Consider the following 16,574-nt stretch of genomic DNA (forward strand, 5'->3'; position numbering starts at 1 on the left):
ACTCCTGGAAAAATAAATAGTGAAACAGAAACAAACAATTTACCAGATAAATGAGTCAAAGCATTGGGAATTAAAATGTTAACTGAATTAGGGAACACAGTGAACACTTTAGCAAGAAACAAGAAAATAAAAAAGACCCAATTAGCAAATGAGGAATTCAATAGCTGAAATAAAAAAACACACTGGAAGGAATGAATAGCAGACTTAGTGATACACTTCACTGATTCCCAGAACAGCAACCCTGTAAACTGATCTCAGTAACCACACATTTTAATCTGGGAGCACTCTACTATTGTTTCTGGATTGGTACTTGCTGACATTCTGCCACAGAATATGAAAAACACCATTGTCACTTTGTGAAAATGCCATTTCTTAAGAAAGACAGACTTTCCTGATTACACTGAGGGAAAGAGATTCCACCCGAATCCTATCACTCATTACTCTCTGAAATTGTAATATGTATTTATGAACTGTACTGTGAAGAAGGCTGAGTGCCGAAGAATTGATGCGTTTGAACTGTGGTGTTGGAGAAGACTCTTGAGAGTCCCTTGGACTGCATGGAGATCCAACCAGTCCATTCTGAAGGAGATCAGCCCTGGGATTTCTTTGGAAGGAATGATGCTAAAGCTGAAGCTCCAGTACTTTGGCCACCTCATGCGAAGAGTTGACTCACTGGAAAAGACTGATGCTGGGAGGGATTGGGGTGGGAGGAGAAGGGGGTGACCGAGGATGAGATGGCTGGATGGCATCACTGACTAAATGGGAGTGAATCTGAGTGAACTCCGGGAGTTGGTGATGGACAGGGAGGCCTGGTGTGCTGCGATTCATGGGGTCGCAAAGAGTCGGACACAACTGAGCAACTGAACTGAACTGAACAGAACATGTATTTATAAACGTGCAGTTTATAAATACATCCAATCACATGGAGGTATTGTCTGTCTTGGTCACCACTTAAACCCCAATGTCTGAATGAATGAATGAGTGAAACTGTGAATGGAAAACAGAATAAATGAGGCTAAGAGAAACTTATGTTTAAGGAATTTATCCAAATGTTCACAATTGGTAGGTTGTACAAATGAAATTTTAATTGCAGATTTGAGTCCAAACCCTATGGGCATCTCATCATGCCAATGGTTTCCCTTTTGCTTCCAAGAGTTAATGTCACTGTGGCCATGGAGAGTAGCATAATATAATAGGAATTTGAGCCATATGGAATTTTCTTCCTAGGTTGAGTGTTATTTAATCTATAACATGAAATATATAAAGAAGTCACTCTGCTACTAGGAAGGATATCTTATGCAGAAGAATCAGTAAGTTCAAGGGCTTATACATCAGGAAAGAACATGGGTTATTCTATAAACTGACAAAAGGCCAATATAGTTGGAATTTAGTAAGTGATTGACAAGAAACGTGTTTGAAATGAGTTTGGAGGGTGGGCAAATTCCAGATCCTACATAGTCCTGTAGGTTATGCAAAGGAATTCAGATTTTATTCTAAGCACGATAGGAAGACACTGAAGGTTCAAGTTTAAAGAGTGACATGATCTGAGAGTCTGAATGGTCACTCTGGTTGTTGTGTGGAGAACAAAGAAACAGTGAAATATGTATACATGCTCTATACCTCCACACCCTACTTGTTACCTTTGGAGAGGTATAAAGGATGGGGGAAGAGAGTATTTTGTACAGATTAGACACATGGTAACAGCGGAGTTTATGATAGTCTCTGAACACCAGACCTAGGTATATACCCTCTTTCCTGTCCAAGCTGCCTGCCCTCACAGCAGTATGAGCAACCTAACACAGAATAAGGCCTTGCCCTACAGATTGCAACTTTGATATGAATGGAACACTAAACGAGATATAATTTCATATGTAAAACATTCAGTATGTAACATATATTTTCTGTTAAAGTGTATTTTATTCCTGAATGCTATCCAATTGCTAACTATAGTTTTCTTTTTTTTTTGGCCATGTGATTCTTACATCTAATTTTTTTTTTTTTTTAACCAGCTCTGTTTTCTTTTTTTTCTTAGGATAAAATTCAGGCATTTAGAGATCCCCTTAGAAAAGGAAGCCTTCCTATACTGCTGGTGGGAATGTAAATTTGTGCAGCTACTATGGAATATAGTATAGGGATTCCTCAAAACACTAAAAATAGAGTTGCCATATGATCCAGCAATCCCACTCTTGGGACATGGAAGCAACTTAAATGTCCAATGACAGATGAATGGATAAAGAAGTTGTGCACATATATGCAACAGAATACTACTTACCATAAAGATAATGAAACAATGTCATTTACAGCTACATGGATGAACCTAGAGATTATCATGCTAAGTGAAGTAATTTAGATAGAAAAAACAAATATCAAAAACAAAATATCAAATATCATATGATATCACTTGTGTGTGAAACCTAAAATATGATACAAATAAACTTATCTATGAAACAGAAACAGATTCACAGAGGAAGAGAACAGCCTTGTGGTTGCTGAGGTGGAGGGAGTTAGGGAAGACGAGGACTGGGAGTTTGAGTTTAGCAGATACAAACTATAATATATAGAATAGGTAAACAAAAATGTTCTACAGTATAGCACAGGGAACTATATTCAATATTCTATGATAAACCATAGCATAAACTTATGGAAAAATATATGTGTACACATATAACTTAATCACTTCGTTGTACAGTAAAAATTAACAGAATGCTGCTGCTGCTAAGTCGCTTCAGTCGTTTCCGACTCTGTGAGACCCTATAGACGGCAGCCCACCAGGCTCCCCCGTCCCTGGGATTCTCCAGGCAAGAACACTGGAGTGGGTTGCCATTTCCTTCTCCAATGCATGAAAGTGAAAAGTGAAAGTGAAGTCACTCAGTCATGTCCGACTCTTCACGACCCCTTGGACTGCAGCCCACCGGCTCCTCCGTCCATGGGATTTTCCAGGCAAGAGTACTAGAGTGGGCTGCCATTACCTTCTCCTAACATTATAAATCAATTATACTTCAATGAAGTAAATTTTGAAAACATTCTTCATGATCTGGTCCCTACATCTCTCTATTCTCACCTTTATAAGCAATTTCCACTCATCCATCACATATCCACAAACACACACACACACATACTTAGTGCTGAAACAGTAATGAGTATAGTCATCGCATCCTATGATATTTTTCCAGGCTTTTATACCTTTGGGGGGATGTTTGACTTTTTAATCTGACAAACTTGTATTCAATCCTAAGACCTCAGTTGCTGTCATCTTCCCCAGAGAGCTATCCCTGGTATTCTATTAAATGGAGGCAGTTACACTTTTTCCTAAATTTTCTCTATACCTTACTTATGTATATACTAATGATTTCTTTATCAGATTGCTATTTACTTATTACCAGAATGAGTTTCCTGTTAAGGGATTACTTCTCATTTGTTTTATGTTTCTTGTGTCTATCAGCATTTGGCTTGAGACAATTCAGCCATTCAAGGAATATGTTCTATGTTGAATTCTACTTTTCATCTACACAGATATTCTGAATAACTACTATTCAAGTGCAAATAATGTAAATTTGGATTATGAAGTAAAAGTGGAAACCAGGATAATTATTATTAATTTGTCTACTCCTCCTTGCAAAATGAGTTACAACTTAACAAAAGGAAACATAACACAATTTCTTAGTGAAACTGCAAACATTCTTTAGAATTTTAATTTTTTCCTTTGTAGTTTTGGAAATCTATATTTATGAAGATATAATGTAGAATAAAAGGATAAATTAAAAGTCCATGACAAGCTTGTTTTAAAAAACTGAACTTGGAAGAAATACATCAACATACTGTGGATACCACCTTTTTATGGTTTTGATTTAAAGCACTTTAAAAATAATATTTCCACTAAAGGCCTCTACTACAATTTATAATGATTTTGGTCTTTTTTGTTCAGAATGCTGCTGACCTTTGAAATTAAAGGAGCTGGGAGCTGGAAGGAAGAGAATCGGTATTTATTATTTGAGGTGGTATTGCATGACCAGGCCTCTCTCAGCTCTGACAAAGGAGATCAGAGCTTGTGAAGGCATGGGAAAAAGTTAAACACCAACCAAACAAAAAACTCCATCCATCTGTAATCCCGGTAACAGTAATAGACTATAACATACTTTTTAGATTCAAGATCCCAGGAATTAAGATAGAAACTGTTTGCAAAAAAAGAGGTTTCAGTGGATATATGTTTCTGATGAATGTTATTTCCTCCTTAGATTTCCTCACCTCCTTTCACGAGGCCACTGGAATGTCTAAAAATAATATAAGTAAAAATAATGTTCTGATGAATTAATTACTTCAGGAAGAGAATCACAGATCTCACATGGTTATGTTAATTTCACTGGGGTCTAGATATTTGTGATTGGGATCTTTATCTTGTTCCCTCTATAGAATAAATACCTAAAATAGTGGAACAAACATGGTGAGATCTCAGTATTTGTTGGACTAATGAATGACATATTGCATATCAACTTAAATATAAGTGGAAATAACTATTCTTTCCAATGGTCATATAAATATATATACATCTGCATTTTTTTTAAGATTTATTTATTTATTTATATTTTTGCTATGCAATGCAGCATGTGAGATCTTAGTTCCCCAACCAGGGACCAAACCTGTGCCCTCTGCATTGGGAGCATGGAGTCAATCACTGGGCCATCAGGGAAGTCCCTTAAAGATTTTTTGTGGAAAAGAGCTCTGATATTTCTCTTACTCAATCCTCCAATTGTTAAATTTTGCCTCATTTGTTCTATTTCCCAATCTATACATAAATATATAGTCATTATCTTTCATCTTTTCCTAAACTTTCTAAGAGTAAGATGTAGGCAGAATATCCTCTCACTCCAAAAATACAGTATTTATGCTCCCCAAACAAGAATACTTTCGGGAATAAAAATCATATAACCCTTCCCCAATTTAAGCTCCTCAGTCAGGAACCTAAAATCAGTACATCATCATTCAAGCCCATGTTCCCATTCAAATTTTGTCAGCTGCCACAAAAATGATACCTTTCCCATTCTAGTTCTGATCCTTATCTAAGACACCATGGTGAGTTTAGCCGTCAGCTCTCTTCTGATTCTTCCATCCTGAATTAGTTCCTCAGTGTTTTCCTGTCTTTTGTGTTTTTGATAGGTTGTTTAACGGTGCTTGTGCTGAATCACTCAGTCATGTCCATCTCTTTGAGACCCCATGGACTGTGGCCCACAGGCCTCCTCTGTCCATGGAATTTTCCATGCAAGAATACTGGAGTGGGTTCCCTTTTCTTATTCCAGTAGTTTCAAGCAGACAGGCCTTAAACCCTATAGCAGGAGCCCCAAACAGGGTCCATCTGACGATTCTTCATGTCCTGACTCAGGTCATGCACTTTTGGTAGAAATTCCACAGAAATGATATTATGCACTTTCTGGTACATCATTTCCAGAGATACTTTGTGACCCCATGGACTGCAACACGATAGGCTACCCTGTCCATCACCAACTCCTGGAGCTTGCTCAAACTCATGTCCATCAAGTTGGTGATGCAGCTGTATCACACTGAAAAGTAAACAAACCAGCTTTGCAGAAGAATCAATCTCTTCCAATCCTTTTCATTAGACAAATATCCTTCATAAAATAGTAAGAAACAAAGTCTGTCAGTACCACTTCTGGTAAAATAGGTAGAAATGCAGGAGACTCATGGAAAATTGTCTCTCAAAGCCCAGCTGCAGGTTGATTCCAGGAAGGCTTTAGAAAGTCACCACATATGGACCTAGGGGTTCAAGACTTCCATTTTCTATTATCCTTAGCAAGTTGGAGACATTTTTCCTTATGGCTATGAGATGTTTGCAGCAGTTTCTTGGTATCATACTCACATATGCACCTTAATCTAGTGAAAAAGGGATGTTTCTACTCTTGCTTCTCCTTTATTGATGCAGCCACACTGCCTGTTCACAGCTTAGAGGGTAAAAAATCTGCCTGCAATGCAGGAGACCTAGGTTCAATCCCTGGATAGGGAAGATCCCCTGGAGAAGGGAGTGATGACCTACTCCAGTATTTTTGCCTGGAGAATTCCCTGGATAGAGGAGCCTGGTGGGCTACAATCCATGGGGTTGCAAAGAGTCAGACACAACTGAGTGATTTTCATTTCTTTTGGTAAAGTGAAAGTGAAAGTGTTTGACTCTTTGCAACCCCATGGACTGCAGTCCATGGAATTCTCCAGGCCATAATATTGGACTGGGTAGTCTTTCCCTTCTCCAGGGAATCTTCCCAACTCAGGGATCGAACCCAAGACTCCTGTATTGCAGGCGGATTCTTTGCCAGCTGATCCATAAGGGAAGCCTTTCTTTTGGTAAAGATTGGGTCATTCATGTTTAATTAATTCCAGTAGGCATGTATGGATGTGAGAGTTGGACTGTGAAGAAGGCTGATCGCTGAAGACTTGATGCTTTTGAACTGTGGTGTTGGAGAAGACTCTTGAGAGTCCCTTGGACTGCAAGGAGATCCAACCAGTCCATTCTGAAGGAGATCAACCCTGGGATTTCTTTGGAGGGAATGATGCTGAAGCTGAAACTCCAGTACTTTGGCCACCTCATGCGAAGAGTTGACTCATTGGAAAAGACTCTGATGCTGGGAGGGATTGGGGGCAGGAGGAGAAGGGGACGACAGAGGATGAGATGGCTGGATGGCATCACTGACTCAATGAACGTGAATCTGAGTGAACTCTGGGAGTTGGTGATGGACAGGGAGGCCTGGTGTGCTGAGATTCATGGGGTCGCAAAGAGTCAGACACGACTGAGCGACTGAACTGAACTGATCTGAACTGAGGAGGAGAAGACCTATTGTAATTCTTCCCTTCTATTTTCTTTCCTGCATCATATGAAGGGGAGGATCCAAACAAATGGAGATTGTATACCAAAGAAACAGGCAGATGGGGAAACCAATTGAGACTGCTAGGCTCCTATTCCAGGAATATTTCTACTTCTCTTCTATAAATTTTAAACTTTTTTTTTTTGGCAGCACAAAGATGTAAATGATCTTTCTCTTCCGTGTAAAATAATAAAATACAAGTAATTGCAAACATTTTACCTATTGGCAAAATCCTACTGGTGAAGCTAAGTAGAATATACAGCTTCATTCTATTGTCTAAGAGTTTGTGGTTCTTACTCAGGTTATGAGGTTGTAATTCAAAGAATTCCTTCTTTTCTCCATGAGGTTTAGAGACAGTGAACAACAACATTACTATCACTTTAAGGAATGCTCTCCATCTTCTAAAGTGTTTCTTCTGATTTATAGCTTGAAAAAATGTGAATAGGATTGCTCTTCAAAATTAAATTTTCTTAAATTCCCTTGAGAGTTTATCATTATCATCTTCATCAAGAAGTCATCTCTTGAATTACCAGAGAGCCAATTAGCATGATTATGAGAGCAATTTATATTTGAATGGTCTCTAAATATGTATTTCATGGAAGGAAAGTGAAAAATATCTGTTTGATTAATTTAATTGCTAAAGGTGAAATTCAAAAAAAGAGAGTACTTCCTTTCCACTAAATTGGCTTTTCTTTTCCTCTAGGTTAAACTTGTATATCCACGAACTCTCAAACATACAACCCTGCTGTGATGTAATGGAATCTCAGGAAACTGGGTTACCAAGCATTTCTAGTAAACTAGGGAAGAGTCTTTCATTTTTTAACTGGTAGAATATAACAAAGGCCTCTTTTCTGAAAGAATGTGTTCTCTGGTCTCCCTTCCTTAAGGGAAGTAATTACATGAAGTGCTCTACCTAGTTTTTAAAATCCGATTTGAAATATGCCACATTTAGTTTCTAAACAGATGCCTCTTCAAACTTTGACCTCTTATACTGGGTCAAATGTTGTTTCTTTAGTTGGTTTTTGTTGGTTTTTAGTTTTTTTTTTTTTTAATCAGGAATGTAGTTTCTATCAAAAATTCTGAAAGATAAATCCTAGTTCATACATATATCTGTCTACATGGTGGAAGGGAAAAAGCTAGAGTCCTGGACCAGGCTTTCCCCCAGAATAAGTTGCTTGGGAGCACGTCACGTAGTGATAATTCCAAAGTAAGATTCAGGAAGTCCCAGTTAGCCTCTATTACTGTGTGACATTGGAAAAGTTGCTTAACCGTCTTGGGATCTTTGTTTCCTTGTTGTGAAGTTCAGGCATTGTGTTAATGCTAAGAATCATCATTCCATAAACTGATTCATCTCAAGATCTGTGAGATTTCATGATTTTTACTAGTTTTATAGGGCTGTAGTAAGGATGGTTTCTAGACTTAAGGATATGCCTTTAGTCCTTGAAAAGTTTTGTTTTATAAATGTTTTAAAGGTTCAGTTCTGTGATATATTTTCCTTTTTTTTTTTAATTGGAGGATAATTGCTTTACAATGCTGTGTTAGTTTCTGCTATACAACAACTTGAATCAGCCAGTTCCATGATTTTTATCTTACTGTTTTCTTCTCTATTTGTGAAAAAACACAAAGACTAAGCATCCTGACTCTTTATTTTCCTAATTCTCAAATTATCTATTCCTGACTTTTTGTCTCATTGAATACACTGCTCTTATGGAAATAAAGAGATGAATTTAATTGATACAAAAGAGAAAGTTCTACCATGTGCAATAATGTCTTCTGAATTTGTGCTCTAGGATATCAGTAAAACTTTGATAGAACAATGATAGTAATGTAGAGGTAGTGAATACTGCAAGGCATGCCATATTATTCTCTTTGAGAACTAGATGGAGTCCAAATAAAAATTAACAAAAGTAGGCATGTTTTTATATTATGTTCCACGCATAGGTTGCTTTCTTGTATTAATTATATGTGTCTAATCTACCTAATCATTGTGTTCTAAACTGTTTATTTATTAAGTCAGCTGGGTATGCAATCAGTTCAGTTCAGTTCAGTCACTCAGTCGTGTCCGATTCTTTGCAACGCCATGAATCACAGCACGCCAGGCCTCCCCGTCCATCACCAGCTCCCGGAGTTCACTCAGACTCACGTCCATCGAGTCCGTGATGCCATCCAGCCATTGCATCCTCTGTCGTCCCCTTCTCCTCCTGCCCCCAATCCCTCCCAGCATCTCAGTCTTTTCCAATGAGTCAACTCTTCGCATGAGGTGGCCAAAGTACTGGAGTTTCAGCTTTAGCATCAATCCTTCCAAAGAAATCCTAGGGATGATCTCCTTCAGAATGGACTGGTTGGATCTCCTTGAAGTCCAAGGGACTCTCAAGAGTCTTCTCCAACACCACACTTCAAAAGCATCAATTCTTTGGCACTCAGCTTTCTTCACAGTCCAACCCTCACATCCATACATGACCAGAGGAAAAACCATAGCCTTGATTAGATGGACCTTAGTCGGCAAAGTAATGTCTCTGCCTTTGAATATGCTATCTAGGTTGGTCATAACTTTTCTTCCAAGGAGTAAGGGTCTTTTAATTTCATGGCTGCAGTCACCATCTGCAGTGATTTTGGAGCCCCCCAAAATAAAGTCTGACACTGTTTCCACTGTTTCCCCATCTATTTCCCAGAAAGTGATGGGACCGGATGCCATGATCTTCGTTTTCTGAATGTTGAGCTTTAAGCCAACTTTTTCACTCTCCGCTTTCACCTTCATCAAGAGGCTTTTTAGTTCCTGTTCACTTTCTGCCATAAGGGTGGTGTCATCTGCATATCTGAGGTTATTGATATTTCTCCTGGCAATCTTGATTCCAGCCTGTGTTTCTTCCAGTCCAGCTTATCTCATGAGGTACTCTGCATATAAGTTAAATAAGCAGGGTGACAATACCATGATACAATTTCCCAACTACCCCCCCCCCCACCGCCCCTCCCCACCACCAGCTCAACCTCTTCCATAATCTGGTGGAGGCAGTGATGCTTTCTGCCAAAAGCTTTGTGAGTAGGGGTTCTTAGATATATTCTCTTGCATGAGGGTGTGTGTTTCATGAACTTAAAAGTAAAAAATTTCCTAAGGGAATAATGCCAGAGGCAGAAATCTTTATAAAGGGATATAGATGGTAGATGAGAGCAGTATGATGAACTTGAGTTCTATTTCATAAGCTGACTGATTTCTCCCAGAAATGGAGTTGACTGGGTGGAGGTGATGAGAGTTGTGGATGGGATATAAAAAATCACAACATTGTTGCTATTTTAATTTTAGAAAGGCTCAGTTCAGTTCAGTCAGTTCAGTCGCTCAGTCATGTCCCATTCTCTGCAATCTCATGAACCGCAGCACGCCAGGCTTTCCTGTCCACCACCAACTCCCGGAGTTTACTCAGACTCAAGTCTGTCAAGTCAGTGATGCCATCCAGGCATCTCATCCTCAGTCGTCCCCTTCTCCTCCTGCCCACAATCCCTCCCAGCATCAGAGTCTTTTCCAGTGAGCCAACTCTTCGCATCAGGTGGCCAAAGTACTGGAGTTTCAGCTTTAGCATCATTCCTTCCAAAGAAATCCCAGGGCTGATCTCCTTCAGAATGGACTGGTTGGATCTCCTTGCAGTCCAAGGGACTCTCAAGAGTCTTCTCCAATACCACACTTCAAAAGCATCAATTCTTCGGTGCTCAGCCTTCTTCACAGTCCAACTCTCACATCCATACATGACAACAGGAAAAACCATAGCCTTGACTAGACGGACCTTAGTCGGCAAAGTAATGTCTCTGCTTTTGAATATGCTATCTAGGTTGATCATAGCTTTCCTTCCAAGAAGTAAGCGGCTTTTAATTTCATGGCTGCAGTCACCATCTGCAGTGATTTTGGAAGGGATCCTAAAAATGTTATTGTCTCTCAAGGATATGACCATTTCTTCTGAAATTGGGACTGTGTTGATTTTTGTGGATGCTGTAGTCACTGGTTCTTTAGTTTAAATAGTACTACTTCAATGGGGGGAAAAAAGCCTGGCTTCAGTCAGAATGCTCAAAGTAAGCACAGTGCTAAGTACCACAGTGGACTGATCCTTAGCATCGTCTCAATACCCAGAATGGTGAGCCTTGGGAAAATGAAAGTATCCTTGACTACAAATGTGAAGAGATGAGTAGATTCTGTGCTCCTATCCTGGGATGATAAGATGTTTCCAAAATGGCAGAGAAATCAAAACTGTTTTAAGCATGGAGAAAGCCGAATGTTAGTAGAGAATCAGATTAGATTAAATAAGCATCAGAATTATATGCTCTTAAAAAAAAGTGGTTCTTTAAAAAAAAATGGAGGATATAACTGTTAAACTCTTTCATTTCATACAATCATTTTCCTCAAATATGGGCTTTCTATTGATAAAAAATTCATTGTTCCTTTTTCTCCTACGACTGTTGGTTAGGTTAATGGAATTGGCATTACTTCATGAATAGATACTAGTGTCCCATTACTAGTCAATCAAACATGTTATTACTACAGTGGTTTGATATCTGCTCTCTTGATATCTGCTCTGGACCATTCCAGCAACTCCAATTTTGCTTCCTCATATCCAGTTTCATGCCCCACCTCCCTTACCTCCCCAAATCAGCCTCTCTTATCCATTCTCCACAGAGAGGGCTTTCAGGAACACATGTTTAATCCTGTTTCTTTTTGCCTAAAATTGCTTAATAGTGCCATATTACCTAGAGTATAATGCCTAAGACCCTTAAATCAGACTTGAAAGTCCTTCATATTTGCCTTTGTCTACTTCTCTAAATCTGTAATTTTTCTGTCCCAGGACCATGTATCCACTTAAACACTACCTAAGTTTTATCCTTTAGCTATAGCAAAGATTTGGATCAAGAAAGTTGGACCATAAAGAAGGCTGAGTACTGAAGAATTGATGCTTTCAAACTGTGGTGTTGGAGAAGACTCTTCAGAGTTCCTTGGACTGCAAGGAGATGCAACCAGTCCATCCTAACGGAGATCAATCCTGAATATTTACTGGAAGGACTGATGCTGAAGCTCCAATACTTTGGCCACCTCATGCAAAGAGCTGACTCATTGGAAAAGACGCTGATGCTGGGAAAGATTGAAGGCAGGAGAAGAAGGGGACGACAGAGGATGAGATGGTTGGATGGCATCACTGACTCAATGGACATGAATTTGAGCAAACCATGGGAGATGGTGAAGGACAGGGAAGGCTGGTGTGCTGCGGTTCACGGGATTGCAGAAAGTCTGACTCAACTGAGCAACTGAACAACAACAAGACCAAAGATGGCTAAAGTTCTTGGGAAACACCATATTGCTCTCTTTTCATTTATTACATTCTCTACCCATCTTGTTTTTTCATTTTTTCTCTACTTGCAAAATTCCTTTTAACCCTCAAAACCTAAGTAACATTTTTTGGAAAAACTTCCATGAAATACTCAGAATCAATCTTCTCTCTTTTATTTTTTCCACATCCTCAGTATTTGCACAGTTGCCGGCACATGCTAATTTCATGATAGTTGCTTTTATGTAAATATATCATATTTATGACTGTAATTCTCTGGATCTTTAATGAAAAAAATGTGCCTGTAAACTTCTAAGAGGAGTGTGGAATGTACAGGGTGTATCAGGAATCACATTCAATTGCTGGCAACAGAGATCTGGTTGGAATAGCTTAAAAACTTTATGATTTTATATCTTCACTAAAATCAAGATAAGAGGTAGACACGCGAGGGCTGATGTGGCAGTACCACAAAGTAAATTAAAGTTTCATCTATAGGGTGTTGTACTATAAGCTCTGACAGTTTTTCTTGTTGTAATGTAAGTGCCTAATTTAAAATCTGCCTAAGCACCCACTTCAGTGGTGGCTATCTGGAATGAATACAGTGCCAATCACAAGGCCAGTTAAAGAGTCAGGCCATGCCCCACCTACTTTGTTTGAAAAACCTTGGTTAATTTCAATAACCGAGTATTTGGGACAAAGATTTCCCCTTCGTGTGCTTTAAATTTCCACATTTGTGTTTAAATTCACTGATACAGAATGAACCTTTGAAACTATAGGCCCTCATCCTGCTGCTGCTGCTGCTGCTGCTGCTAAGTCGCTTCAGTTGTGTCCGACTCTGTGCGACCCCACAGACGGCAGCCCACCAGGCTCCCCCATCCCTGGGATTCTCCAGGCAAGAACACTGGAGTGGGTTGCCATTTCCTTCTCCAATGCATGAGAGTGAAAAGTGAAAGTGAAGTCACTCAGTCATGTCCGAATCTTCGCGACCCCATGGATTGCAGCCCACCAGGCTCCTCCATCCATGGGATTTTCCAGGCAAGAGTACTGGAGTGGGGTGCCACTGCCTTCTCTGATAGGCCCTCATCCTAGACCTCAATAAAGCAGAACTCCAGGCCTCTTGCACACTCTCTCTCTGTGAGACCTGCTGTGTCCCTAGATGTGTCATGTAATTTCTGAGACTTGTAAGGACCCATTTTCTTTCCCCTAAAGTTTCTTAATGGTTATTGCTGAGGGTGTTCTGTGTGTGGAATCAAAATTTGCACCGAGGACTTCGCTGGTGGTCCAATGGTTAAGATTCTGTGCTTCCCATGCAGGGGGCTCCGGTTTGATTCCTGAGGGGGAAGCTAAGATCCCACATGCCATGTGGCACAGCCAAGAAGTAAACACTTAAAAAATTACAAACCAATGTGACAAGAGGATTATTTTTAAGTAAAAGAAGCCTCAGGAATTGTTTTTATTTCACCCTTAGCTACCTAATAAATTAGTTAAAAGGGGCTATAACAAGAATGGAAAGAAAGAAAAGGTTAGTCTATCAGTCCTATCCAACTCCACAATCCCATGGACTGTAGCCCAACAGGTTCCTCTGTTCATGGGATTTTCTAGGCAAGAATAATGGAGTGGGTAGCCATTGTCTTCTCCAGGGGATCTTTCTGCCTCATTGCTGGCAGATTGTTTACCATCTGAGCCACGAGGGAAGCCCTGCAACAACAATGCAACTATCACCAAAGATATCTGCTACTGGGTTAGGTGTGGAAGAAGGAATTTGGCGGGGCCTGGAGACCAATGTCCTGTCTGTATCCTATTGTCTCTGTGTCCCCAGAAAACATATGTTTATAAAACATTTATTTTCCCATCTCCATGTGAACCACCTCCCTTCCTTTTGAAGTCCCAATCCAACACCCTCAATGTTCTCTTTGGTCTTTTGCTGTAGATGGTGTTTAAGGTGAGGGCTTTGGACACTTTGGTGAATTACTCAGTTTTCCTGGGTCTCTTCCATGTGTACATGCTATTAAACTTTTTTGTTTGCTTTACTCCAGTTAAGCTGTCTCATGTCAATTATTTATTAGACCAACCAGAAGAATCTAGAAGGGTAAAGGAAAGTTCTTTTCTCTCCCACACTTCCAGTCATAGTAAGAAGCACAAGGGCCAGCCCAGCCAAGACACTGGTTATCAGTAGACTAAGACGGGCAAAGAGCAGTGCTATCATGCCAACTTGGGGGATTTTATCCTAAAAACAACCCAATGTTTGAAGAGTATGGACTACTGGAACTCCAGCCATCATATATGGCTGAAGAGTAAAACAGAAAAGTGGCAAAATAGATCCACTCCAATCTAAACTTACAGCCCTCTCTAAGGAACTTTTCTCACACAATCTAAAATTAGATTTATATTTCATTGGCCTCTTCAGTGAAATATAGACTGGGAAATATATTCACCTGGTTATAATGTATATATCACCCTGTTTCTACTCCATCTCCAAATAAAAAGTTTTTTTAAATTGGTTTTCTGTTACTAAAAAGGAAGAGATATGGATAAATAAATTCTGCTGGAGGAGTTTCAAACTATGAAATCCTTATTTCATGAAACAAGAGCATTGCTAAAAACATGCATTCTTTGAAATCCAGTTTTGGAAACAATGGTCTAGGCAAGCTCTTTGAAACATTTTTCCCAGTGTAAAAACATGTCATTAATTACTAGTTACTCCAGGCGTGAACTTCAGATCCCCTCAGATCTGATATTCTACTATTGAGATCAAAACCTGCATGTTTAGTTCAAATAACTTTTTTTGTGTTCCCTTTGTCTCTGTACATTTATGAAACATTTTCTCTAGGATGGTAATGATCCTTTCTCTTCAGAGATTTTTTTCCAGAAACCCGTCATTTTTTCTTCCAAAGGACAAAGTCTAGAAGCACCTAGAGTAAAGATAGGTCAGCTATATTTTTATGCTAGAAGACTGATTCAGGTGCTTGTACCCATTTTATTGTGTAGACAGTCTATTGTCTCCTATGGCGTCCACTGGAAGAAAAAATGTTATGTGCTGTATTTCAGCTGCTGTCTAGAGCCAAGCTTTTCAAACAGTGAAGATAAAAACCGCCAATCATTTTGTACCATTACTGAACCTACCAATCTTTGGGATACTACAATTCTCTATCAAATGATGACAAAGCTGCCTGCTTTATAAGGGAAGAAACATCTGCAGCATAAAAGATGCTGCATTAGAATACAGGCTATATATTCTGCAAAGATCCTAGCTCTGGAGCCAGATAGTTCCAAGGTTCAAATCTTGGCTCAGGCATTGGCTGGATGGAAAATCTTTGAATTTTCCACCAAAAAGAGCTTTGCCTCTCTGAGCCTGAATTCCCATCTCTGAAAGGAGCATCAAAGCATTTTGCAGAATAATCTTGAGGTTTAGAAAAAAGCCAGTAAAGCATTGAGCATAGTTCCTGGCACATGTACTCCTCCATAATTTGTTATCTTCCTTGACTTCTTATTCCTTCCCCACTCCTCCTCATCCTTTTACTCATCCTTAGATTGTTATTTTTAGTGGCTGTAGAAGTATCAATGTTCTATAGTAATAGTAATAGCTAGATGCAAATATACTTTATTCTGTTCTCCAAACACTTTAAGGTGAAGGCATTTTTTTTTCCTTTGCAATCCATACACCTGCCTTCCATTGTGCAAATGTATTCCTTATTTTCAGAAGACTCATAGCATCAGTAGACTTTGTGTCTTTTTTTAAAATAATGAGGAATGTGAGCCAGTATAATTCACAAAGGAACAGAGACAGCATCTATCCCATCTGATTGCCTACTGTAGTCTATAATTTTCAACACGATCTGGCTCCTGCACAAATGGCTAAATTCAGCCAGTTTTCCTTTTCCTCTCACTCATTATGTTCCAGCCACACAGCTTTTCTTTCTCTTTTTCAAGCTTCAGTGTCTCTACTCATGTGGCTTCTCTCTCTCTCCCTCTCTTTTCCCCTCCATTTCACTTTCTCTCCCTCTCCTTTTCTCTGTCCTCCTGGAATATTCTTCCCCCCAAAGTCTACATGGCAGACCTTTATCTTAAATGCTATCACTTCAGGCAGGCCTTTCTGGACCACTCTATTTAAAGAAGCTTTCGTAATGATATTATTCTTTTCATTGAGCTTCATAATGTTTATAACCACCCAAGATTTTAAAATCTATGTATTCACCTTTTTATATTTGTCCTTGCTCACCAGTAGGTGTGCAGCAAGAGGGGAAGGAAATTGTTGGTCATAGTTAGTGCTCTATCCCTTGTGTCTGGAATAATCTCTGCCATCTGGAAGGTGCTTGATATATACTTGAATCAATGAATTCATGCTAAGTAAACCTTTATTGGGATTCCCAAGTGGTACTAGTGGTAAAGAACCCACCTGCCAATG

This window comes from Capricornis sumatraensis, chromosome 9 (assembly GCF_032405125.1).
Source record: "Capricornis sumatraensis isolate serow.1 chromosome 9, serow.2, whole genome shotgun sequence".
NCBI classification, from domain to species: domain Eukaryota; kingdom Metazoa; phylum Chordata; class Mammalia; order Artiodactyla; family Bovidae; genus Capricornis; species Capricornis sumatraensis.